Raw genomic sequence first — 26,830 nt, forward strand, 5'->3', positions numbered from 1 at the left:
TGTGCCTAATTTGCTATTTTCACACTCGTCAATCATTATCACTCTATTGTACTTTGGACATAGTTTAATCTTCAACTTTGGCCCCGGTATTCACTCAGGACTATGAAAGAGTGGGCCACTACAACTTATTTGATGTTATTGGTCTGCTTTTGCTAGTATCTCAGATTTGCCTGTATCATCTCTGACATTTTAACCTTTAATTTCATTTTTTTTAACTTAGATTGACACTGTTTTATCTACATGGTTTCCACTTTTCATTGATTTTCATGATTTTTGGTGCTTAATTTCAGCAGTTTGGCAGGAATGGGAAACCCGCAGTATGGATTTCTCAGATATCCTACTGAAATTAACTGCAAGACATATTTTAAATTTTTGCAATAGGTTTCCAGTTAATGGGTTGGCTACCTGTCCAGCAAGATAGTGGTCAGAGAGTGGGATTGGTGTGCAGAGTAGGGGCAGTTGGAGATCATGAGGGTGGCGGGAGTCAGACATCCCCAAGATCTGATCATGGGGTCTGTAAGCATGGGAATCAGGGAAAACACTTCTGCTCCTGGAGAGCAAGATGTAGAGTCAGTCTGGGTAGAAATAAGAAATAGCAAGGGAAAGAAGTCCCTGGTGGGAGTAATCTATAGGTCCCCAAACAGTAGTTCAGCAGTAGGGCACAGTATAAACCAGGAAATACTGGGAGCATGTGAAAAAAGGCAGGGCAATAATCATGGGTGATTTTAATATGCATATAGACTGGACTAATCACATTGGCAAGGGTAGCCTCGAGGGAGAGTTCATAGAGTGTATTGGAGATTGTTTCTTGGAGCAATATGTTGTGGAACCAACCAAGGAGCAGGCTATTCTGGATTTGGTTTTGTGTAATGAGATGGGATTAATTAGTGATCTCATAGTAAAGGATCCTCTCGGGAAGAATGATCATAGCATGTTAGAATTTCAAGTTCAGTTTGAGAGCGAGAAACTTGAGTCCCACACTAGTGTTCTAGAGTTAAACAAAGTTAACTACATAGGCATGAGGGCAGATTTGGCCCTGGGCAGGAAGACTACAAGGTAGGATAGTTGATGAACAGTGGCAGATATTTAAGGAGATATTCAATTCCTCCCAAGTAAAATATATTCCAAAGAGGAAGAAAGAAGAACTGTTCTGTTGAAGAGTCATACAGAGTCGAAACGTTAACTGTGTTCCTCTCCGCAGATGCTGTCAGACCTGCAGAGTTTTTCCAGGTATTTTTGTTTTTGTTTTGGATTTCCAGCATCCGCAGTTTTTTGCTTTTAAGAAAGATGGTAAGATGGGGAAAAAGCATCCATGACTAAGCAAGGAAGTTAAAGATAACATAAAGGCAAAAACTAAGGATTGGCCAAACAACAGAAAACAGAGAGTCGGGATAAATGGGTCTTTTTCTGGATGGCAAGCTGTAACTAGTGGGGTGCCACAGGGTTTGGTCCTTGGGCCCCAACTATTTACAATCTATATTAATGACTTGGATTCAGGGAAAGAAGGTACTATAGCTAAATTTGCAGATGTGTCATGAAGAAATAAGAAATTTACAAATGGATATGGACATGTTAGGTGAATGGGCCAAAATTTGGCAGATGGAGTTTAACGTGGATACATGAGGTTATCCATTTTGATTGGAAGAATAAAAAGGTGACTTATTATTTAAATGGAGAGAAACTTCAGAATGCTTCAGTGCAGAGGGATCTGGGTGTCCTCGTGCATGAATCACTCAAAGCTAGTCTGCAGGTACAGCAGGTAATAAGGAAAGCAAATGGAATTTTGGCATTTATTGCTAAAGGAATAGAGTATAAAAAATAGGGAAGTGTTGTTGCAACTGTACAAGGCATTGGTGAGTCTGCACCTGGAGTATTGTGCACAGCTTTGGTCCCCTTACTTGAGGAAGGGTGTAGTTGCATTGGTGGCGGTTCAGAGGAGGTTCACTAGATTGATTCCAGAGATGCGGGGCTTGTCTTATGAGGAGAGATCGAGCAGTTTAGTCCTATACTCGCTAGAGTTTAGAAGGATGAGAGGAGATCTAATTGGGGTATATAAGATGCTGAAGGGGTTAGACAAAGTAGACGTGCAGCGGATGTTTCCCCTTGTGGGCATTCTAGAACGAGAGGCCATAGTTTTAGGCTAAGGGGTGGTAGATTTAAATTGGAGATGAGGAGGAATTACTTTTCTCAAAGGGTCATGAATCTGTGGAATTCAGTACTTAGAGTACAGTGGATGCCGGGACGCTGAATAAATTTAAGGAGGAGATAGACAGATTTTTAATTAGTAAAGGGTTGAAAGGTTATGGGGAGAGGGCGAGAAATTGGAGTTGAGGCCGAAATGAGATCTTATTGAATGGCAGGGCAGGCTCGAGGGGCTGAATTACCTACTCCTGCTCCTAGTTCTTATGCCCCTCTTGACCTACAAGCAGTGCTGTAAACGCCGATACCTCATGGATCTAGCCCTTCAGTGCTTTTTTTAACCTGTTTCGATTTCCTGAGTCCCGGGAAATCCAGCCTCATGGGCTAAAATAAAAATGCTTTTAAAATGGAAGCTCATTTCCTCCATAAAGTGTTTTACTGACCAACTTCCCGAAAGCCTTTTTGGTTAACATCGCTCCCCCCACTCCTTTAAAACTGAAAGTGGGTGTGTTGGGGACATGTTGGGGTTCAGTTTTAGAATTTTAAAATAAAAAAAATGACACCCCATCTGCCCCCAACCCATCCATCTGGGTTAAAGTTTACACTCCACTCACTTCGCCTGCCTCTGTCTGCACAAGTGGCAACATTTTTTGCAAATGTGCATAGGAGAGATAATAAATTATCCACACTACACTTGCAATGTAATTTTCATGATATCACCGCCAGATGATATTGTGGCATGCAAAATATTCAGTGTGCAAGAGTTATGTTATGTCATCATCACAATGTTGGTGTAAGTGCGATGAAGTCATGCCATAACATGGTGATATTTGCACGAGGCATTTTGAGATGTTTTTATTCATTCTTGGGATGTCATCATCACCGGAAAGAGCATCATTTGTTGCCCATCCCTCTTTGCATTTGAGAAGGTGGTGGTGAGTGGCCTTCATGAACTGCTGAAGTCCAAATGGTGTACTCCCACAGTGCCGTTAAGGAGGAAGTTCCAGGTTTTTGACTCAGAAACAGTAAAGGAACAGCAATATAGTTTCAAGTCAAAGTATATCAAAGGAGGGTGACTCTATGTGGTAGAGGGCAAAATCAGTAGCTTACGTCTCAGGGAAGAAAAGTAGAAAGCAGGTCATCAACAGCTCCAAAGTTTGCAAGATGAGTAAGATGTTTCTTGGGCACTCACAGAATTACAAACAGAAGTATGTGCTCTCTTACAGACAAGTTGGCATGTTCCATCTGGGAGTCGTGCCTGAAAGAAATTGAGTTTCCTTTACTACTGCAATCATACAGGATGAGAAAAATGGGTGGTACTTTCTGTTCTGGAGTATGAGTTGGGTGGCAGGAGCGGAAATGAAAGTGATTTCTGCTCGGGGTAGGATGACTGACCACACGTTAGCTCATGCTGTTCAGCTCATTACATGCACAAGGGTCATAGCGAACCTTGCAGTGGGCTGGGCAGCAAGTTGCCCTCCCCACCCTTACCCCATGGGGTCGAAGGTCCTGGCGCCATATTTAAAGGGCAGCCGTTCACTCACTGCAAGCCAGGAGCTTCAGTCTGGCTGTCATTCAAGATTCTGCCAAGACCGGAAAGTTGCAGAGAAGACAACATCAAAGGCATTCACCTACATCCTCCACCAACGCAGAGACATTCGCCTCAGTGGGTGCATATTGTGGTTACAATCTGGTGGGCACATTACAGACATGGGTCCACAGCTGGTTGAGGAAGTGACAGCCAAAGGCTCTTACACTTGGAGGACTGCTGGAGAACAGGTGCCTGCTGAGCCTTATGCAGATGATGAGCCTCTGGACTTGGCCATAACGGACATGTTGGAGATGCAGAGACAAGCAGGGGAACATCAAGCACAGTTGTCAGAGGCTGTGCGCCGATTGAACCGAAGGCAGAGGAGTCCGTCCACATTCTTACTGCTGCCGTGCCTCTGGCATGCGAGCGCTTGGCTGCCTCCATGCAAAGGCTGGCAGCTGCCTTGGAGACCCAGGCCCAGCAGAACATGCAGCAGTTGTCAGATATGCACTTGGACCTGCATTCCGTCGCTCTAGCCATGGATGCAGTGCAGCAGTGGCTTGGCGAGAGGGGAACAATGCACCTTGACATCCCCCCAAGGCTGTCCTCAAAGATTCTCCTCAAAGAATTAGGGAGGTGCTATTGTGCACCCACAGGGAGGAGGAGCACCAGCAAGGCAACCCGGGGGCTTCATCCCAGGACACTCAAAGGGTGTCCTGCCGCTCAACCTCACCTTTACCAGTGACCCCATTGCTTCCAGCAGGTCAGGCCAAGGAGGATGCACCTGCACCTATACAGGAGACGCTTAACAGGCTAAGTCCTCCCAAAATCATCACAGTCAACAGAGCATAGCAGTCAGCAGGCTGCCTCCACCTCAACTGTGGTTGTGAAGGCTACACATAGGCATAGTAATAGGGAAGAAAGATAAAGAGGTTTTGAAGGCACATAGGTGGCAGAGGTTACTACTATCGTGTATAGTTTTGGCACGTATTGAAATGTTCATTTGCACTGTTTGGAAGTGTCCTGGAGTTTCATCTTGCTGCTTGTTGCTTCAATGGTCATGGGCATTTAAGGGCATGGAACTTGGTGTCTCCCCTCCGCCCCCCCCTATAACATCCTCCTATAGAGTCATTTCTCTCACATTATCAACATTGCCATTGCTGAATATTCCAACATGGGGATGCTTAAACACTGGCCATCATTTGTGAGTGCAGGGCCTGGGCATACATCATACAACCCATTACTTGTAATTCACTAGGTTCTGAGCTCTGGGAATGATGTCTGTGCAGAGTGTGCAGCGAAGTCATTGTATCTCCTGCTGCTGTTGCCCTGATGTGAGATATAGGTGGATGCAAGGAGTTCCCGAGGGGAGTTAAATAGGCTATGTGAGTGGCAAAGAACACTGTAGATGCAGTGTGAGGGTTAAAAGAGTGAAGCTCTCCACTGTGGTCTGAACAGTAGAAAACCAGAGAATTCCCCAGATGTTAGGAGAATGATGGGATGTGCATGTCCAATCTTTCTTGGCTGTACTTATTCAATTGTAATATTGAGCTAACATGCAGGTGAAGGCTGCAAGTAAGGTGGCAACAGGCGAGTTAGCCTTGACTGCAAGAGGGGTTGAGTGCAGGATTAAAGAGGTGTGCATGCAGTTAACTACAGCCTTTGTGAGACCTCACATGGAGAATTGTTTGACCTGCTCATTTCCTCATCAAGGAGAGGAATAGACATCACATAAAGGGATTGGAACCAAAGTGCACTGAACTTCATTGAAGGACTGGATATTACCCCATCAGGTGAGAGCAAATAGAATGAGCCTGTGTGCTGGACCGTGCAGAGGATTTTGTGACTATCTATATGGAGCATCAAGGACTCTTACAGGGCCCTGCAAGTTCTATGTAGGAAAGATGTTTAACTTGGCTGGGGTGTCCTGAATGATGGAGCACAGTCTGGCGGTAATATTAAGGGTATCTATTACTGATACTTGTAGGAGTCTCTGCAATTGGAGGGTTGTAACTGGTTGGCACTTAACACCTCATAGTGAGTGGATTCCAAAGTAACCTCAAATTTTCAGGATGGCAAAGATGTCAAGGGATATGGGGTTTCTGTGGGCAAGTAACCAGAACTTCCCTGATCATCCTGCATGAAGGAGCATAATGGTGGTTACAAAAAAGGAGCTGTGGCCTGCCAGCAGAAGATAGAAATCCAAATAGTAAAGGATATGTATTGGCAGCTTACTCTGCCTGGAATCTGATAAATATTAAATTGTTGTGGGCCTGTCTGCCATTTCATACACTTGCAAGGGCCTCTACATATGTCTCTACAACATCTTGACCCTCGCCATCATCAGTTCCTTCCGCATCCTCATCGTCGGAGGAGACATCTCGGCTCTCCATGTTTCCCACAGCCAAGATGTTGCCCTTTGTAGCGTGAGGCTGTGCAGGGTGCAGCTGCCAGCAATGATCCAGGATTCTCTCTGTGGGGAGAGCTCCAACGGAGCAATCCACATATCTGAAGCTCATCTTTAGGAGGCCAATTGTCTGCTCAATGGTGGCCCTTATGGAGGCATGGGCGGCATTGTAGTTCTCCTCGTTGGCACTCTGCGGACGGTGAACTGGCATCATCAGCCAGGCCTTCTGCGAGTATCCCTTGTCTACAAGGAGCCAGCCCTGCAATCGCTGAGGTCCTTCAAAAATTTGTGGCACCTGGGAGTGGCTCAGTATGTAGGCATCATGAGAGCTCCATGGGAACTGTGCAAAAACATGCAGCATTTTTCCTGTGTCATCACATAGCAGCTGTACATTCAAAGAGTGGAAACCTTTTCTGTTGATGAATGTGACTGGTGGATGCCAGGGAGCTCTCAACGCCACATGTGTACAGTCAATAGCCCCCTTGCACTTGTGGGAATCCTGCGATTTGCTGCAACATCCAATGCTCTGGTTCCCTGGCTCTTGGGACCCAAGTGGAATTTGTCAAATTGGTGCGCTCTCCTGAAGGGGGCATCTATCACCTCCCGGATGCACTTGTGCGTCACTGATTGCAAGATGCAGCACAGGTCCCCAGTGGAGCCCTGGACGGAGCCACTGGCAAAAAAGTTTGGGGCCACGGTGACCTTTAATGCCACTGACAAGGGATTGCCTCCAAGTCCTTGTGGATGCAGGTCTTCATGGAGAAGCTGGCAGTTGTGAGCACATTCTGGGACATAATAAAGCATCTCCAGCATTGCCTTTAGCTCACCTGTAGGTAGCTGCACCCTCCGTGATATACCCGAGTTGGGGCCAATGCTCACTGTCGCACTGGTCCCTGGTCGCCAGCATCCTGACCTTCTTGAGGCCCCACTGCCTCTTGCTGATCTGGCCATTCTTCTTCCCAGCCCTGGGCTATCCTGTGCTGATTCCTCCTCATCTGGATGAAAGCCAGGGTTGCCTGGACCCTGCATCATCTGGGCCTCAGTGGATATGTGAACAAATTGCAGTAATCCACCCAGTGAGCATATTCTTTGTAGATTAACCTCCATCTCTGAGCCATAAAGCCAATGCAAAGCATTGTTCAGACCAGGCACCCAAATCCTATCCTTCCAGGTGAAGGACATCCTAGAGGAGCAGAGATGAGTGTTCCTCCTGTTCATACATGATGGTGCATGAAGACATTTCACATTGACTGGGGTGATGACAGCCATGCAGGGTCCAGGCAACCCTGGCTCTCATCCAGATGAGGAGGAATCAGCACAGGTTAACTGTGGTGACAGCCATGTGTGAGAAACCCTCCCTCAGACACTGTTCATCTTGCCTATACATTACCCTGGAGACTCAATAGAGCGACCATTGCCTTGGCATCATAGAAAGACTCATCACAGGAGCTCTTGTCAGACATGACCATTTACCCAGGAGGTTGGAGGTCTGGAGTTGGGAGTTTGCAGTTGTCCACCACCCATGCCCCTTGGAGGCATCCACCTCCCTTACTCCTTGGGCTGACAAGTGGCAAGTAACATTCATGCCACACAAGGTCAGGCAATGACCATCTCCAACAAGAGAGAATCTAACCATCGCCCCTTGACGTTCAATGGCTTTACCATCACTGAATCCCCTACTATCAACATTTTGGGGGTTACCATTGACCAGAAACTGAAGTGGACTAGCCATATAAATACTGTGGCTATATAAACAAGTTAGAGGCTAGGAATCCTACGTTAAGTAACTCATCTCCTGACTCCCTAAAGCCTGTCCACCATCTACAAGGCACTAGTCAGGAGTGGGTTGGAATACAGTAGCAGCAGTGTGTACCATCTACAAGATGCACTGCAGGAATTCACCAAGGCTCCTTAGAGAGCACCTTCAAAACCCATGACCACTACCATCTAGAAGGATAAGGGCAGCAGATAGATGGGAACACCACCACCTGGAAGTTCCCCTCCAAGTCACTCACCATCCTGACTTGGAAATATATCGCTGTTCTTTGACCGTTGCTGGGTCAAAATTCTGGAACTCCCATCCTAACAGCACTTGACTGCAGCGGTTCAAGAAGGCAGCTCACCAACACCTTCTCAAGGGCAATTAGGGATGGACAATAAATGCTGGCACAACCAACGAAGCCCACATCCCATGAATGAATTAAAAAAAACTGCCTTCATTCCAGCCTCTGACAGCAGCAGATGCCAATCAGCAAAGAATGTACGGTAGCTCCAGACCTTGATGGGTTCTCTCAAGAAGCGAGGATGCAATGGTGGTTTATTGGGCATTGGAACCTCGAGTGCAGAAATCAGTTGAGCCTAGTTCTCCATGGAGTGGGCTAACAATTAATAGGGTGCCCCTTCGCTTGACTCAAAAAACGAGGCATTAATTCCTCCCACCCATAAAGAGATTCATCCCATATTGAATGCTTAAGAGGTTTTACAAACTTCGCAACAGCCTTGAGAGCTTCAGCATGGTGTGTGACATTTGTCAGTACGTTAAGCACCTTCTACCCTCCCTCTGTTACCAACTAACTTCCTCCCCCCTCCCCCATCCTCCTACACAATCACCACCTTGTCATTCCTCTCCCTCCTGTAACCATTCAACCTCCCCCTGTTACCCTGGACCCAATTATCATTTATGTGGACATTTCTGCTCTTCCCTTATTCCCATAACTGTTGACATGCCCTTGCCTCTCCTGACCCTGACCCCTCCCATTCTCGAGGCCAGCTGTACCCTGACATTCCACAAACCCTGCATGAGACCATCCAATAAAAACCCATGAGCCTAGCACTTCCACCCTACCTGATCAAACTCCCTCCTTTGACTGTGACTGAACCCTTTCAGCCTCTCAGTACCTTCATTCAAACCTTAGGACCAAATTCTTGAACTCATGGATCACGTCCTTTAGGCCCACCTCTCTACGATGCTCATTGCCAGAGAGGCCATCCATCATGCTACAACCCTCCTAAACAAACCCCAGTACAGTCTGGCTTTCTTCCCTGGACACCCTTCCCCAGTTAGCCTGCCTCCCCATCCAGCCTTCGTTCCACTGTTCTACCCCCCAATTAGCCTGCCTCAACTGTCCAGCCTTCACACCACCCTGCCGCCCGTTAGCCTGCCTCTCCTGTCCAAACTTCACTCTACCCTTCCCCTCCACAAGCTTGCCTCCTCTGTCCAGCCTCCACTCCATCCTTTCCCCCCTCCCCGGTTTAACACTAATTTAGTGTATATTTCTCAAGTTGAACCAGGTATCTCAAGTCTTACTGTTCTGGCAGTAATGTTTAATAATATTTACTACCTCTGCTGTGGCTTGGATTCAATTTGGGAACTCAGTTTTTAATATCATGATCATAATATATCTTTCAATCATAGTAATGGTGATATTTACTTAGATATAATATCTCATTAATGCTGAACATTTCACTCCGCAAACTTTGAGGGGGAGATGAAGCAATGGGATACTTGACAGTTTCATCATAGTCTAGGGTAAATTAAAAGTTCTGCAGGAGTCAGTCATTATTATACTTTATCAGAAGGAGCTTATATTTATACTGTGTCCTAACACATCTCTTAGGATTTTCCATAAAGCTTCAGCTATAATGAATTTGAAATGCAATCACTGCTGCTATGTAATATTTGTGCCACACAAGTGCCAGGCAATGACCGCCTCCAACAAGAGAAAATCTAACCATCTCCCCTTAACATTAAATTGCATTATAGAATTCCCCAATATCAACATCGACCAGAAACTGAACTGGACCAGCCATATAAATACTGTGGCTACAATAGCAGGTCAAATTGAGGCTGGGAATTCTGCAGTGGGTAATGCACCTCCTGACTTCCCAAAGCCTGCACACCAGCTATAAGGCACAGGTCAGGAGTATGATGAAATACTCTCCACTTGCCTGGATGAGTGCAGCTCCAACACCACTCAAGAAACTTGACACCATCCAGGACAAAGCAGTCCATTTGATTGGCACCCCATCCACCATCTTAAACATGCAATCCCTCCATCACCGACGCACAGTGGCAGCAGTGTGTACCGTCTACAAGATTCACTGCAGCAATTCGTCAAGACTCCTTTGACTGTACCTTCCAAACTTGTGGCCTCCACCACCTAGAAGGGCAAGGACAACAGATGCATAGTGTCACAGACAACTTTAAGGTGTTACCTTTAATTGCCCATGATCAAATATATTTATATGTGGATGTGTATATTTTCTTACCCTTGAAGTGATTGAGTCAATTTAAATAATCAAGCAGCAAGCTTTTGTATTAAAAATGAAGAAAGTTATTTCACACACACGTGTCCTGAAGGTTAAACAAAAGCTTGATTTCTCACTCACGTGACTTACCCACACCATCACACACACAAAAACTAGATACAATTGAAGGTAAAACAGTAATTATAAAAATGGAATTCAACTCAGTCTCTATTCTGTTGCGACCCCAATGTTTCTTGGTTGAGTTGATGTTTTGGCTGGAAATGAAGATCTTGAAAAGCAGGAACTTCTCCATAGCTGCGAAGGCTCTTGTCGTAAATTTGCCAGAGGTTGTTTTCACAAGTAGGCTTGAAAATGGAATGCTTATCATGTAACCTTGCATGAAATGTTGAGTCATGTCCAAATAAAGTGTGGTGGTAATTCAGTTAAACAGTCTGTGTTCTTTTCACACTTATGAGCCTGAATTTTCCCGTCGGCGATTTGGGGGTGGGGCCCACTCGCCGAGGAGAAAATGATGCGGGATGACGCTAGGAGGAGCCCCCGATGTCATCCCGGTCCCTTTAAATTTTTAGGAAGGCGGGCGGACATTGAAATCACCTGTCCGCCCACCGACCTGTCAATGGCCAACTAAGGCCATTGACAGGCTAATTAAGATAATTAAAGACCTGCCCGTCCAACCTTAAGGCTGGCGGGCAGGCCAGGTGCCCCAGCGGGCTTCTGATAATACATGAAACCTCATCCACTGGTGGGATGAGGTTTCATTTCCGTTTTTAAAAACTTTAATACATTTTATGTGATATTTATTAACATGTCTCATCTCGTGTGACATTGTCACATGAGGGGGACATGTTAATAGTTTTTAAGTTTTTCTATTTTTAAAGTTTTTTGGACTGTCACTGATCTCCCTGAGACAGCACTTTGTCTCAGGGAGCAGTGCGCTCTTTGGCAGCTGGGGAATCCCTCCCCTACCACCCACCCCGGATCAGGAAGCGCTATGCCTTTATTGGCCCACCCACTCAAAATGGCGGCGGGCCCCGTTTCGGTGGCGGGGGTCGGCTGTCCACCCGCCGCCGAGCCGGTGGGGTCCGCACGCCCACCAAGGGCAAAATTCTGCCCATGGTTTTTGGTCACCCAAATCCTTTTGTGTTTGAGCGAGGCAAAATCCGCATTTTTACATTGAAGGTGTCGAGGGGTTTTGTTTATCTCCTGGTCTGACAAACATTGAGTCAGTATCAGATGGCAACAGTCTGTGGGAAGGATCCCAGCAGTTTGAGACCCAACAATGACAAAATGAAGAGGAAAAATGAGAGCGGCGAAAAGAACACGCCATTGACCCAAATTAGGAATACAAGACCAGACATTCCACATGTGACAACAAATGCCTTATGTGCCATTAAGTGTGAAGATTCTGAATCAGTCTCATCAGCCATCTTGGAACTGATGGAGGACAATCAGCCTCACTTGTGAGGGATGGTCAAAAATAATAATCAGGTGGAGTGTCCTTTCTGTTCTCTCTGGAGACAAGATAATTCAATCCACAAGAAATGGCTGATGATCCTTGGAAGCCATTTTGAATTTGTTAAGGTGCAGCCTTTTTAAAATTATCATTTTTTAAAGAGCCACAATATCATCATGCCAGTATGGCCATGACAATCAGAACACCACCAACTTTAAGTTCTCACTAAGCCACGCACCATCCTGACTTGGAAATATATCGCCATTCCTTCACTGTCGCTGGGTCAAAATCCTGGAACACCCTCCCAAGCGGCACTGTGGAAGTACCTACACCGGACGGACTGTAGCAGTTCAAGAAAGCAGCTCTCCACCACCTTCTCAAGGGCGATTAGGGATGGGCAACAAATGCTGGCCTAGCCAGTGACGCCCACATCCTGTGAAAGAATAAAAAAAATGTAAACAATGTTGCCCAACAAAGGTTCACAAACAGCAGTGAGATGAATGATATTTTTAGTAGTAATGAGTTCAAGGAAGAATGTTGACCAGGACACAGTACTCTACTCATCTTTGAATAAAGCAATGGAATCTTTAATGTTAATCTGATCTGGCAACGGGACCTTGATTTAGTGTCTTTTCTGAAAAAAGTCACCTCCTGGATACCTGACGTGCTGAGTGTTTATGGTATTTTCTGTTTTTATTGCTCACAGTGATTTGAAAGATATTGGGGTGGATTACACCTCAGAAATGCTTATTTCCTAGGCATAGTGCAGAGCAAAAAGAGGTTTACAACAGTTATGTCAGGCCTTTGACCCTACAGTATTGCGCTGGGGTTTTAGCAGTTCCCTAAAGCTATTTCACTGGAGTGCAGGCCCAGCAATGTAATTGGAATGAGTTGGGATGGACAATTTCAGAGGTTTCAGGCAATGAGGCGCTTGTGCTATCAATGGCAACAGGAGCTAACCAAAGTGGGGGACAGGCACACCCGCATGTCCAAATCCACATGGAGGAGACTATACTCACCACTATTGAGATGTCCATGGCCGAGGCAGAAACAATTGAAAATGATGGCATCCTCTTACCTAATCATCTTTCTTGCAATTCACTTAAACCTCATTCTACAATAGCTTCCAATTTACAAGCTGTAGATGGTGTACGCAATGCACCTCTTACTTTCTTCTCTTCCTCTTCCTCAAATTTTATCCGTCCACCTTTTTGCTTTCAGATCCTCAGGAGGTCCAATCTGGCCAGACAGTGGGGGAACAGCGATAAGACAACGATGAAGCACCATAACTTGATTTCACACTTGCAATCAGCTCATTCTGACATTATGCATAGAGGCGGGATCTACATATCTGCATGTGATGAGGTATAAGGCACGAGTGCACTGCAGCTTGGGCAGCATGCAATGATAACCAGGAACCACTTAATGTATCCTCTAATTATTTTTGCCAGGCCTGACCAATTTATTTAAGTGTGTGAGCTTTTAATACTTCTTTGTGTGGCTGCACATGCTTGGTAACTTAAAGGGGTCAACATGTGCATGCGCAGAAACTTTCAGATTGCTATGTAAGTGCACAGTTTAGGAGAAACAATGGTGCCAGCTTGCCAGAGAGAAGCCTATAAAGGAAGGTTGATAGGTAATAACAAAATGCTTTCTGCATTGGGAAGCCAAGGTCAAGCAGCATTGAGGAGCCACCTCTGAGTGCTGCAGCGGAAGCTCAGACTGCTGTCATGCAAGGTTCTGGATTAGAGTGTGCAAGGGGCTTGCAGCATGTCACAGACATCCAACAACCTGTCCTCCAAAAAATTACTAGGATTGCTAACATGTAGCCCCAGGGGAATTGCAGTAACTCAATGGGGTGCGAACCTGCTGTGCTCTCTCGGGAAGTCAATATTTCTACTTCCACTCCTGTCAGGTCTGTTAGTGCCCTTGCTATTGCCTGTCAGCCAACCAGCCCAGACTATTGCTGCCCCTGCTGAGATGGTGCAATCTCCAGCTAGGTCTCCTAAGCCCAGCTGCCCAAGGTCCTCCAGGGCATTTGCAGTCTCCTCCACTCAAAGTCAACAGCCTTTCACCAGTCATGCTGCAGGTTCCGGTATAAGACAGAGTTGACTTGCATTGCCTGCAAAGTGATACGTATATACTCAATGGTGCATGGGGAAGCCTGCAATCCTTGCGAAGCCGTGTGTTCACTTTGCCTGCTGCTGTTTGACAAGCGAGAAAGAAATGTAGTTTGTAGCTCTCATTGCTTGTCTTCCAAAGGGAATGCCTACCACCTGAGAGAAACTGGTTTGTGCAGAAGCCTTGAGTCAGCTAAAGCTCCATCAGCACCTGCCACACCACTTTCTGTAGACTTTTATAACTTCCAATGACTATAGAAAGCACCAAACCCTTGTAAGAATCAAAGCAACAACCAGCAAATAACCAAATAACAAAGGAGTTGATGATCCATTTAAATGGTCTTAAGAGTTTCTTCCTATTGCCGGATGGTTAAGAGAGGGTGTTAGCTGAAGTGTTGAACTTTGAACTGGCACCAGCCACCGCTGGCATGAAATCAGCTAATAACATGATCCGTCTGCTCTGCGTACTTCCAGCAGACATTAGCTGCGTATGTGCTAATACTCTCAACTATTACAGTTTCTGGTACAATTAGCTCGAAAAGTGTGTTATACATTGCAGGCATCTTTAGGAGTTTTAAGGGCACTTGTAGCCCCCAAAAAACTAGCACATTCAATCTCAATTTCTCGCCCAATAAAACTCGTTTGGCCTCAGTCTACATACAACTTTAGACTTAGTCACATCATGTAATACATCAATTGAAGTTTTTCATTACTGTGCATGATAGATGACAGATTTCCATTTCATTAAATGGAATGGGTGGAAAATCATGGACTGACAAGCAAGCAAATGAATAACCGCAGTTTCAATATTAAAAATGTAGTTGGTGTTCTGTCGTGTTATTCAAAAAATAAGCCCTTTTTCTGTTTCCTGTTCTTTCCAACTCTAATTATTTTTGTTTTTATAGAATCATATAGCACGGGAGGAAACTTTGGCTCCTCATGCTATACCAGCTTTGAAAGTGATATCCAATTGACTCCTCTTCTGTCCTCATTTTTCCCTTTCTGTGTACATATCTAATTCCCTTTTAAACATGACTGTTTAAATTTGCTTTCAACACTCTTCTTGTCCGTACATTCCAGACCTTCATCACTTGCAGCATAAAGAAGACTCCCCAACCCTGGTTCTTTCGTTCACGATCTTAAATCTATGTCCTCTGCCAGTGAAAACAGTTTTTCTTTATTTGCTTAATTAAAACCCTTCATGATTTTAAACACTTCTGTTAAATCTTCCCAAAAACCTCTCTGATTTAAGGAGAACAATCCCTATTTTCCTGGCCTCCCGACATAACCGAAGTACTTCAAGCTGGTACAATTTCTAGTAAATCTCCTTAGCATCCTCTCCAGAACCTTAATCTCTTTCCTGAAGTGTGGTTCCCAAAATCAGATGCAATTCCCCAGCTGAGGCCCAATCAGTGATTTATAAAGATTGAGCATAACTTTCTTTGTTTTGTAGTCTCTGCATCTATTTATAAAATCATGGATCCTCTATGACTTTTTAATGAACTTATCAACTTGTCTTGCCACCTTCAAAGACTTCTGTATGTGATCCTCCAGGTCTCACTGTCCCTATTACCCTTTTAAAATTGTACCATGTTGTTCCCGTCTATCCCACACCCCCCTCACTCTCCCTCTTTCCCTCTCTGTACGGTTGTCATACAATGTAAACTCTCTGCTGGCTCATCTCACTATTTCCATCTTACTCTATCTGTAAGTTTTTGTTCTTCTGTATATTTCTAATGTGTTACAAGTGTGGTAGAGACCAATAGCTTTTGAAAATATATTTGAATTTCCAGTGACATACTTAAAGGAATTGCACAAGGTTTCAAGCTGAAAGACTATTACTGTAACAAACAAACTAAAAGCACCAGTAACTAAACATTACCTGGTAGGCAACTAATACTCTAAACTACAGAAAAGATAATCTTTATTAATATTTATGCATGTAGCGGTTGATAACCCCCATCACATACACAAAAAATAGCTAAGCTGTCGAAGCTTTTCATCTAGTACTCATCAGGACAGGTTTGCAAGAATAGCAGTTACAAAGAGAACCTTATACTGCATAAGAAGAGAGTGATGCAGTATAAATATCCACAGTCTTTGTAGGAAACAATCCACAGTCACTCCCAGCTCCCAATGGGTTCACATTTCCCTGCTTTGCTGCATTGTAATGTCCCATGACTGCGGAAAGGCACTTCTTTCAGTTTTTGGAGAATTTCTAAACCGACTACCGCTGTAAGGCTCTCTCTGGTGATTTCTCCTCCAGGCTTTGCCAGTGCAAACCTTCCAGGCTACGGTAAGTGCCTCTTCAACTAGAGACTGTCCTTCCTCCTGCATTCTGCCTAGTAGCTCATAAAACCTTATTCACCCTGCTGAGCCTTTTAACTCTGTGATCTCTCTCTCTCTCTCTCTCCCTCTCTCTCGTTCTGTCCAAAAAGCTCAGAGACCAAAAATCTATCCGCAGCCGCCCCAGTTTCTCTTGCCTTTGTTTTCAGGTATGAAATGTGTCATGTACATTTCAATAGCCTCAGACTTGGGACCCCTGTTCCCAGGTTAACCAAACCGAAGAGGCTTGTTGTCAGGGAGAATTCATAGCAGATCACTGAAAAAAGAGATATGCTGTCAAAGCTTTTTGTTTTGCGCTCATCAGGAGAGATTTGCAAGAATACCAATTGTAAAGGGAACAACAATTTATACTGCATCACTCTCTTCTCATGCAGTATAAATTGTGGTTCCCTTTATAAGTTGTCAGGGGTGGGGGAGGATTGGTGGCAGAGTGCTCTCTGAGTTATGGGAGCATCCATGTGGAGGGGGATGCTTTTTATTGCCTTTCACCAACTACATTGTATTTTATCTTTTAAGACAAGGTCGAAATTCAGATGGGGTGTATTCAGCCTTGTGAAATTATCACAATGAATTAACTATAAGAATTTTACAATGTTTTTAATTGTGTCAGTTTTATGTAGGCTCAGTTTCTCAAACAATCTGGAACAGACTTTTCAAAGCACTTCAGTTTGGATCCATTATATTGCAGTCTAAAAATGTTCCAATAAAGCTGCTTTGAATTGTGTTAGACATTTCGTACACTTTAAATTTATCTTTCTGGAGATTTAGTGGTGGTGTGAACTAAATTAATAATGTAATTCATATGCAAACACTATTGAAAAGCTTGGATATTTCAGTGGGAAAGTTACCTTCAAATAAAGTTTTATTTTGTGTATGAGGAGATATTAAAACTCCAGTTTCAAAAATCAGAAAGCCCAGCCCTCTAAATATTTTAAAATGACAAGATTGGGTCTTTTACATAGAGGTCCCAAGTCCGTCAACTGAAAGTACACCAGTGCATTCCTTCTAATTATCTACTCTCGCGTTTAAATGTGCTTTCCAATTAGCTATCCAACATGATGTAATTTAAAATTGCAAACTGCTAAGTAATTTTGGAATATTGCCTCATCCCAGAGTGCTACAATATTCACTGTTGCATGAAACCAAAAGTCCCTGCACTTCATTCAACCCTAAATCAACCAGTAATTATGCAGTCACCCATAGGCCATGAATGACATTACCAAGTGAATCCTTGTATACACAAACTTTTCTATATGTATTTCATTCACAGGTCTTTGATCTTTAAGAAATTCTGTAATATCCATGAAGAAAGACTGATGATTTAAACTGTTCTTCGGGTGTTAAGAACTTCAAAGAACACGTTTTAAGGAAAAGAGAATCGCTGCTGTCTCCTGTTAAACTTAGAGTTATCAATTATAATATTTTAGATAAACTTATTATTTGGTTGCTGCATGTAAGCAGTGATGGGTAGTTTATAATACCTAGTTTGATAATTTCCCTAAAACAAAATTGTATCACTTGTCCTTGAGTAGTGTGCAGGGGCTCCCTCTGTCGCATACATGACAGATGTTTCAAAGTGTGTTTTTACATAATATAACATCTTCTTGGTATATTTGCTGGAACTCAGTAGTAACATGTCTGTTGAAGTCATTCTTATTGCTGATGTCCAAACATTGATAGGGTTAAAGTATTTATGTATGACATTATACTTAGCACAACATACTATCATTTTATCTGTAATTCATCGGATTTCACAGAGCCAAATAATCTCAATGGGCGGAATTTTTAGGTTGGCATGCAGGTACGTGCCTGACCTGATCGGACGCAAAATCACGCATGATGACGTCGGATGAGCATCCTGACGTCATCCCGCGCTCATGTAATATTTCAGTCGGTTGGCGCGCGCGAATGCCGGAAGCACGCCCACTGACAATTAAGAAGACAATTAAAGTTGTTAAAGTTCTAATTGTCCCCGATTTTACGTGGTCCGTCCAACCTTATAGGGATTTGCATTTTTGATGAAACTTTATCCAAGGGAGGGATGAGTTTTCTGTTATTAAATTTTTAATAGGATTTCCATCATGTATATGCTCAGGTGACTGATTGTGATGCATGGACGTTTTTTTCCAGATTTTAAAAGCTTTATTTATTGGTTTTGAATTCTTCAGCTCCCTGAGGCAGCTCTCTGCCTTCAGGGAGCTTTCATTCAGCACTCCCCTGCGCCCGTGGTTACATCGGCGCCCGCCCCACCCTGGCAGCACCGACTGTTTCAGCATGTGCTTCATGCTGGCTGGCCGTGTGAAATCGTGGTCGGGGGCTGATCATGGACGGCAGTCCGTTCCCCGGGTGCTCCTGGGCCTGCTGATCGCGCCCGCATGCCCACCTAAAAACCCTGCCCAATATGTTTTTGCTAATGGTGATATATTAAACTATGTTTGGTTCTATACTTCAGGCCCATGAAAAATGATTAATCAGACCATCTGAGAAGGTTGACTCGGCGGATTCCTGGGATAAGGGATTTGTCAGATGAGAAATGGTTGAGCAGGTTAGGCCTATATCCATTGGAGTTTAGAAGAATGAGAAGGGATCTTATTGAAACATATAAGATTCTGAGTAGGCTTGACAGGATTGATGCTGTCAGGATGTATCCCCTCATGGGGGAATCTAGAACTAGGGGGTACGGTTTCAAAATAAGGGGTCACCCATTTGAGATGGAGATGAGGAGGGATGTCTTCTCTCAGAGGGTTGTTAGTGTTTGGAATTCTCGTCCATAGAAAGCAGGGGAGGCTGGGTCATAAAATATATTCTAGCCTGAGTTAGACAGAATTTTGATTCACAAGAGCTATGGAGGACAGACAGGAAAGTGGAGTTAAGGCCACAATCAGATCAGCCTTGATCTTATTGAATGGCGGAGAAGGCTCGAGGGGCCAAATGGCCTACTTCTGCTCTATTTCTTGCGCTCTTATGTTCTTATGATTGATACAAGTGCAGTCCCATGCTAGTAAATATGGCGAGGTGCGTTTTGGGACAAAGAACTGAGAAAGAAAGTATACTCTAAACATTACCCTCAATGGAATGGAGGATCTGGAATATAGATGCATGGATCTTTAAATCATTAAACACTTAAAAAGCAAAATATTAGGTTATGGACAGAGAGCAAAGGCAAGAGATTTAGAATAGATAGCTCTAATGTGGAGCTAGTAGTGGCACAAGTGCAACGGTGCAAAAGGCAATTTCTTGTGCTAATTTTCAAAAATAATTCCATGCAAAAATAAGTTGAGGTCGCCAAGAAAATTTTACACTTGAGTTACAATAACGCGTTTTTCCTTGCAGGGTTTGTGGAATACTCTGAGATTTTCTGTATGTATAGTCAAAATTGAGGTGACTTGCAATGAATACTATTCTTTTTCATTTTCTTCATATCAAGTAACTTCTTAGTAAATGTTTAACTAAGCACCAAGTGCTATTCCAGACCTGTTGTATAGGAAACTGAAAGAAAACTCTTGCTGTTCCTGACCAGCAGTTAATTTACAACAGAATGCTTATTGATTATCTCTGAGGATATCAATGAACTTATTCAACTGTTACCTGATGCGAATTTCAAGTAGTAACTCCTGCTTCAACAGCTGTAAAAATAATTTAGAAATATTCCTTTAGGATTATCCTGTGGAAGGTGGGATTGCGTTTTCATAGTAAAGCGATTTCCTTCAGTGAATGCTGCTGATAAATCTCTGCAATTGAGAATAGGGATAGTAAACTGTTAATTTGCTACTTGCTTCAGGAAAGGAAAGCCAATGTTGTAACAGCATAACTCTTTTTGTTTGTACAGTACTTATTTCCTGAGGCAGTTAATCCAGAAAATACACCAACTCAATAAAATGAAGAGTATGCCCTGTAAAGGCAACATATTTTTGTGGAATGTTAAAAAGCTGTCATTAACTTGAGCTGAAATAGTGGAGTGGGCACTAAACTGACCATTGAAAAATACTTGTTGTCAGAGACTTAGTTGTTTTATTCTTGCAGTACTTAGCAAGGTATGACTTAAAATCTGATTTTGAAGGATAGAAATGTTAAATTGTGCAATAGTGGGTGATGAGAGGAGAAGGATGGAGATTGAAGGCACTCTTAGGATTGATGTTCAACCCACATTGTTAGGATGATACAATGAAATCCCATTACTGCCTCAACAAAGACTCCTTAACGCTTGTGACATCACAGTGCAAGAAACCATCTCAATTTCTAATTGTCAGATTGAAACCAATAAACCTTCCTCTACAAAGAAATATTTGTGTTACTTTAATTGACAAATGAAATGAATCAAAATGAAATTGGGGAGCCTTAAGAAACAGCTTGATTAGCTATAGTCTGAGAATCTAACTAGGAAGTGATACATGCCCATTCAGACTGGGAAATTCAAATTCAAGTTGGAGGAGAAGTTAGGTGTAGTGTATAAGATCATTTGGGACCAGATTAATCAAATTTGAGACTGTAATCAGAGTTCAAGATTAGCTGAAACAACATACACAAAAAAAAGCCTGATGAAGTTTATCAGGTTAATGTTTTTATTAAAAATAGATTTCCAACCATTTAATTGCCTATTGGGACAAGGTCAGTTGAAAATAGTGCACTTGGATGGTGTCAGTCTCCCATGGCCTCCATGACACACTGGAATTGTTAAAGGGGGGATGTTATGGGGCAGTGGGGGTGGGGGGAAGCTGGCAACCCACATGCCTCCAATTACCTTGCTGTTAAGCTTGTTTTTTTTTGAGCTTTCACATTTTATTTTCCAACTACAGTACATGAAGGCACAGTACCACAACAGACCAATGTACAAGATCTTCTCATGACCAGCATCAGAAGTGCCTCTAGATTGTTTGTCTTAGAAAAAGATGTATAAACAGAAGCGTCAGAGTCCATTTGCCATGTAACAAAGCCTGATCGGTACCCCATCTTCAGCAGTTATTCACCTGGACCTCTGCCTCATCTTTTGCCTTTTACACTTCAGCCTGCGCATAAGCTTCTTCTGCCACTTAGCTCTCATGTCGACAAGGATCTCAAAATCCCAGTTTGTTGATGAGCTTGTTAACAGGCTGAAGAGGGGAGAATCACATTTTTAAAGTTAATAGGAAGAGCAAACTTTCTTGGACATGTTAAGGCACAGCTGTTGGGAGCAAATTGGAGAGCCATTATTGATTGTGGCTGCTGATGAAAAATCGTATATAAAAAAGGAATAGTCAAACTGAGGTGCTCATGCAGTGGAACAAAGTTGCCATTTGAGCAGATCAGCTTGAATGAGGAGTGAATGTTTGGGCACGTGTGTAGACCGTGAGGCTACTCGCCCTCTGTTCTCCCATCTACCCCATTCCTCCAGGCAACAGCAAACCCAGTAATGGCTACTGTTTGCTTTTCAAAATCGCCCTTCAGAACTGATTCCTGCCGAGGAGCATCGAGCTCACCTCCAGCCCATTTCCCCTTTAAAAATCACATCGGGTCACTGACGCTGATGCGATAGAGGGTTAGGATCCAGAAATAATCCGGTCTTCAGGTTCCTGAGCCTAGATTGAAAATCAGGTGCCACTTCTCTCGTCTGAGTTGATTCAGTGACATTTAGGCCCTACATGCTAGAATTTCCCCCCAAAACTTATTCCCCTCTCCACCTCATTTTATTTAAAACAATCTCCTTGAAATCCACGTCTTTGACCAAGATTTCAGTCACAACTTCTAAAATCCTCTTTGTTTTCCTGACACTTGTTTTAAGCTGGATTTTGATATTGAAGGTGCTATATGAAATGCTATTTGTCATTGTAATTATGGAAACAAATTTGCAACAATCCGATTGAGAATCATAATTCTGCTTTAAGGTAAATTTATGAACATATGCTAACAAATTACAATGAAACAGTGACCGTTAAAAATGGACTATGTTGAATCTTGACAAAGCAAACTCATCTGCCTCAAGGAAAGTTAATTCCTGCAACAGAATTTCTTGGAATACAGTAGGATAGTTGAAAATACATTGCAATAAGAGCCTAATTATAGAATAAACATTGCTAGAAAAATGTAGTCAATGGTACATCTGTCCACACCATTGATGTGCAAAGCTTCCATTTGGAATTTTCCAGTGTTGTGTGATACATAATAGTTAAACGTGCATAAACAAACTGTGAAAGGGTCTTATTTAATAGGAATATAATTAAGTATTGTTGAGAATGTTGGAGTATTGTTTAGTGTATAATACACAATTAATTACATTGATTAGTTCAATATTGATTGTTGGCAGAAGTCTGATTCTTTGTGAACTATTGTGATGTTACACACAGGAATCAGGATCAAGCAACATTAGAAGTTGTGGTATAATTGGATCAGGCCAGCAAATGTAATTTGGTCTCTTTTGAAAGTCATGTATTTTGTTTTATTTTTAAATTTCTATTTTCATATTTCCATTATGAATTTATTTGTCCCCATTTATAATGGGAATTGTTTATATAGGCTTGTCATGATGTAATTACATGATTTTGCCTTATATTGCCACTTGCTGGGGGAAGCCATAATTACTATGTGATACATTTACATAGTCAGTTTTAATTATAAATGTTGACATAGGAAATGATATTGGAAAAAGTTGATAGGAACTGTGTGTGGTCATAAGATTTTGAATGTGCTATTAGTCTATCTCCTGTGGCAGTTCTCCGGGTGTGTTAATACCAAGTGTAATCTTTAGATACAGTGGGGTGAGAGAGCAGAGGTAATTGGACCAAGTGGAATACATAATTCAGTTTCCATTTTGAAATATTTAAAATATATCCTCATGCCTGTTTTCCCATTGTAAGTTTCTATGTCCGCGTTTACAAAGGAAACCTCCTATGTAAACTGGTCACGGTGTCATTCCAATACCCCTCATCCCCAAATGTAGATTTTGAAGCTTGTCTTCCTCCATGCTTCTGCCTACTACATCTGTGCTATCTTAACCCATTCCCTCCAAGGCAGACTGCAAGAGCACCCTGACCCATGCTTTTGATGCTGTTGCTATCCCAGCCATGGCACAGAAGCACAACATGTTCAGAGGGACAAAACCTTACTAGAACATGAACACCACTGACATGTAAATTGCTGCTTCGTACACATAAATTAAATATTCAAACTTAGCATAATTCATTAATGCTGCCAGTATTAAAATTTTGGCCCATTACTTTAAAAAATGAAGATCTCTGGATCACTCATGGGAGTTTGACTTGATTTATCCCTTTAATATAATTGCTGCCTTTAAAGCCCAGGCAGTGCCAGGACTTTGATGATCTGTCCAGCACCCACTTGTCTATGTTTTTCCTTAGTATGGGAGAAGCAGGGGGCGGGGGGTGGGGGAGCAGGAGATCTAGTGCAAACTTTCCCAATGCAGCACACTTACAGTGCACCATGCCCACTTTGTCGCTCAGTGCCTGGAGAGGAAGATTATCCACTATATTCTAGAATAAATTCTTTATCCGATATTATCGCCAAGTTATCAGAAAATGTTAATATTGTTCTTCCTCATTTGGTCAGATATTTAATTCTCAGCTTTTTTTCCCCTCCTCTGATTTTTCTTTAATTATTTTGTATTTGTCAAGATGAGGAGTGTTAGTGCTAGGATTCTGAACTCTTCTTATTCCAGACACTAAGTGCCGGCATCAGGTACAGCATAGGCAGATGCAGAGTAAAGTTGATTCTACTCTGTTCAAATAATGCTACCCACCCTCAATTTCAGAACAGCGCATCTACTGTACTTGTGCTATTTTCCCCATTACCCACACAAGCCACCCTGTGGTCTTTCTGTGTGAGGTTGTCAATTAATACCACATTAGGGACAACTTTGTGTGACAGGCCATTTCGTGTCAGACCCTAAAACAGAGGAGGCTTTTATTCCATCAGCCTGGGTTGGAACATTTTGTTCTTCTTTTAAATTAGCTATTATTTTCTTTGCTGAATAACAAATGCATAATAATTATGTAAAAATTCCATCCAATTTTGTTAGTTACTTTCTTCCCCAGTAAAATATATATTTGGGGACTCTTCCCTTCTCTGAGGATATTAAGTTTTCTTTCACCTATGGCCAACTTTGTCTCATGTTGTGTTTCCCTGTCACTGCCTGCACCCCCCAACCCCTCCTCCCCACCCCCCCCCCCCCCCGCCCCCCCGACTCCTCATTACTTTCTTATGTCTGATAAACAGTCAAATTTGGTGTGGTAATGTAATGGCTGCTTTTATTTCAGACTCCTTAGAACATTTTCTCGGAATATAATTTCATTGTAAGAGTATGCCCTGGAATGTCATTGATGAAGTATGCTTGCTCCCATCAGAGAGCCCTCTGGTGTTCAGTTGGCAATATGCAATTACAATACATGCCGGATTACATGGCTCCAGCTATCCCAACTCTTTCTTAGAAGGTCCCATTGCATGACTGCTGTCCTGCTAAATTAACTTCTCTTCACCCCGAACTTATGTACTTTGGCCGCTGCTGACATGGTCTTAGCTGCTGTTTGTGCCACCCATTCCTTGCCATAATCATCAGCCCCATTACTTAGGCACTCCTTTGCCCACTAGTGACTGCCACTGATGCCACAATTCCATCCTGCTGGTCAATTGCTTCATAAGGATCCAGTATTCTTCCTCCAGATTTATAGCTCTCTCGTTCACTTTGAAGAACTATAAACCCTTTTGCCCTGCCCTCTCTCTCTCCCCAGCTTTTAACCCTACTCTACATTCACCCCACATCCCACAACTCCACCCATTCCCCATTGTCTAACCTGTTTAGCCACCTTCCTTCCTCCCCCCAGGGCTTCTAACCTTCCTGTGTCAGCTGACTGATCCACAATACCTGTTTCAAATCCAGGCAGCAAGATGTGTTCAATGCCATGTGTGCAGTGGTGTAACAAAATGCCTATAACTACAAAATGTACAGGAGAGAAAATGCAGGAACCTGAGAGCAAACAACAGGGAAATTACTTTCTATTTTTTGATTTGAACGGTATTCGATAAAGTTGTGTTTCACAAGCAACGTGAATTGTCGTGTAATTCATTTTAAGTATTTAAATGAATAATTTGGGGTGGTTTAAGTGCAAAATATTGGGGTATTCTTGGACTGCAAAGTCCTGAAAATCTTGTGAAGTGAAGGAAGAGAAATCAAAAAACGATTTTTGGGGTGCCAAAGAAAGAAAGAGATCCCATTTGGGCGGAGGGTGAAAATGGTCAGATTGCAGAGGGGGAGAGTAAACATGATCCAGAGCAGGCATGTCTGACTTTGCTGTGATCAGCAGGGAGGATTACAGAGGGTTATAATAGAACATATCCTCTAATTCTCTGGGTAATAGCATGGGAAATCCACTAGCGAATTGCAATTTGATAGTAAAATGACATGCCTCTCATTTTAATAGTCAGAGAAGTCCAATAAACTTATATCAATTACAGTGTGTCTTGAAAGCAGCTATAATTTTGTGAACTTGCATCCTCTGCATCTTCATATAAGATGAAAATGGATAACATTTCAGATCTACTCCTAACTGCAGTCTGCAGTGTTAGCTATTTTCTGCAAATTTTTAATTTAAATTTGATAATGAAGTTAAAGAAAGGTAGCTGGTAAGCGCAGGACATTTTAACACTCAACATTCGTTATTTGAATTGAAATATTCTAGCTAATTTTCAAAATAAAACTGAGATCAAACTCTGCTTACTCAATCCTTAGGGGACTTGTTTCTCCCAGCCTGTTGCATTTATGTAAGCCTCAGGCTGCTGTCTCTTGCCTTGAAAGAGGCTGGATTAGAAGTCGGACCCACCCCAGTGGAACAAGTGTGGAGGTTGCAGATGTGAAAGAGGGCTGGGTGGAAGGCCTGCCTCTGAGATCTGGCACTGCATTGAAGCTATTAAAAATTGATCAAAACAAAAAGCAGCCTTCCAACCCTCATCCCTAAAACCCCCTCAAACTCCACACACTCGCCATACCCCATCCATGCTAACATATGCCACTTCATGCCTCCCATCCATCCCCTATGGCTCCATCCTATGCTCCTCTATCCAACCCCCTTGACCCCTCATACCCCCTTTGCCACCCTATGACCCTCTTCCCACCCTCATGCCCCTGGAAACCCCCTATGCCAACCCTCCATGCTTCTTCATACCCCCATGCCACCCTAAACCCCTCTACCCACACCTCATGGCCCACTCATACCTCTATACCAACCCATGTCCCCCACCCACCACCCTTTGCCCTTATCCCCTCCATGCCAACTCACCTAGTATCCACCATTGGCAAGCCATGCTGACATAAATGAAGTTATGCATCTGTTGATGACATGACTCTTTAAAAAACACTCTCATTGATTAAAAATAAATTCAATTCATTGAAATTCTTCAATTAATCTCTTATAAAAAGCATTTCACTTAAGCACTTAATCTCTTATGAAAACAAATGTTTCTATTCTATAACCATTTGAAGCTGTCAATCAAACTGTTCACTTAAAAGGCACCGTACTATAATGATGTTAGGTTAAAAAATCAGTCATGAAGCACAAATCCTATAATGATAGACCTCAGGC

The 26,830-nt window shown here is 42.9% G+C and overlaps 1 long non-coding RNA gene across 3 annotated transcripts in view; it reads left to right on the forward strand.

Moving 5' to 3' along the window:
• The window catches only part of LOC144668181 (uncharacterized), a 110,228-nt gene that overhangs the window by 25,792 nt on the left and 57,606 nt on the right, over positions 1–26,830 (forward strand). The window contains exon 1 of one of the 3 annotated variants that reach the window (XR_013573439.1): positions 13,051–13,164. The exons of the other annotated variants lie outside the window; for them this stretch is intronic. This is a non-coding gene — a long non-coding RNA (uncharacterized LOC144668181). Of the gene's footprint in view, positions 1–13,050; positions 13,165–26,830 lie in introns of those variants that run through there. 3 annotated transcript variants of the gene reach the window in all.

This window comes from Cetorhinus maximus, chromosome 26 (assembly GCF_964194155.1).
Source record: "Cetorhinus maximus chromosome 26, sCetMax3.hap1.1, whole genome shotgun sequence".
NCBI lineage: Eukaryota > Metazoa > Chordata > Chondrichthyes > Lamniformes > Cetorhinidae > Cetorhinus > Cetorhinus maximus.